The sequence below is a fragment of the Octopus bimaculoides genome, chromosome 26, assembly GCF_001194135.2.
Source record: "Octopus bimaculoides isolate UCB-OBI-ISO-001 chromosome 26, ASM119413v2, whole genome shotgun sequence".
Taxonomy (NCBI): domain Eukaryota; kingdom Metazoa; phylum Mollusca; class Cephalopoda; order Octopoda; family Octopodidae; genus Octopus; species Octopus bimaculoides.
In genome coordinates this window covers 19,927,323-19,928,098 of record NC_069006.1, presented here as the reverse complement: position 1 = coordinate 19,928,098, position 776 = coordinate 19,927,323, and the positions used below count along the sequence as shown (strand labels likewise).

General features: G+C 34.0%; 1 long non-coding RNA gene across 1 annotated transcript in view; it reads right to left on the bottom strand.

Annotated features, from left to right (window-relative positions):
• Positions 1 to 410: 410 nt before the first annotated feature.
• LOC106868387 (uncharacterized) overlaps positions 411 to 776 on the bottom strand; it is a 3,545-nt gene continuing 3,179 nt past the window's right edge. The window contains exon 2 of the long non-coding RNA XR_001409268.2: positions 411 to 557. This is a non-coding gene — a long non-coding RNA (uncharacterized LOC106868387). The remainder of the gene's footprint in view (positions 558 to 776) is intronic.

Here is a 776-nt window from a genome sequence, read left to right as displayed (position 1 = left end):
AAGGACTTGGAAATTGAAACACAAAAGATGTGGCATCTTAAAGCGAGAACTGTTCCTGTTATTGTAGGTGCCCTAGGTATGATAAAGAAGGGACGTCAGAAACACCTAGACAACATCCCAGGAGAACCATGTCTCAGAGAAATCTAAAAGATTGTGCTAAGTACTGCCCACATCTTTAGAAAAACCCTATCTATTTAAATGTCTGTGTTGTATTACATGGAGATATTTCGCTACTGTCCCTGCCACTTCTTCTCCTCAAGCTTTCAGTTATATTCTAGCATCTCTTATCTTTCACTTACCCCAGGACGATGGATGCGTTTCGGCAAGCGATTGCAACAAACATGCAGATTAAAAGTAAATAACAACAACAACAACAATTGCCAAAAGAAAAGAAAACCATGCTGAAAATATTAAATTTTGTAATAAAGTATCTGATTTTATTACTGAATATTCATAAATGATCTATGTGTGTGCGTGCGTGTGTTCGGCTGGATTTTATTTGCACGTGGCACTGTCCTTATAATCACAGACTCTTTTAGCTTGATTGAAAATAAGATCTACAAAATAAAACAAAGGTCGAATGTATTATTAAACTTGCTGAAATATTCGAGTAAATTAATCTTGTGGGGTTTATTAAGACGTCACGACGCTAGTTATATATATATGGATTTAACTATCCTCTGGTTGCTTAGATACTTCAGACTATCCCTGAAATATTGAAGCAATCCTATCATATACCTATATATATATATATATATATATATATATATATATAT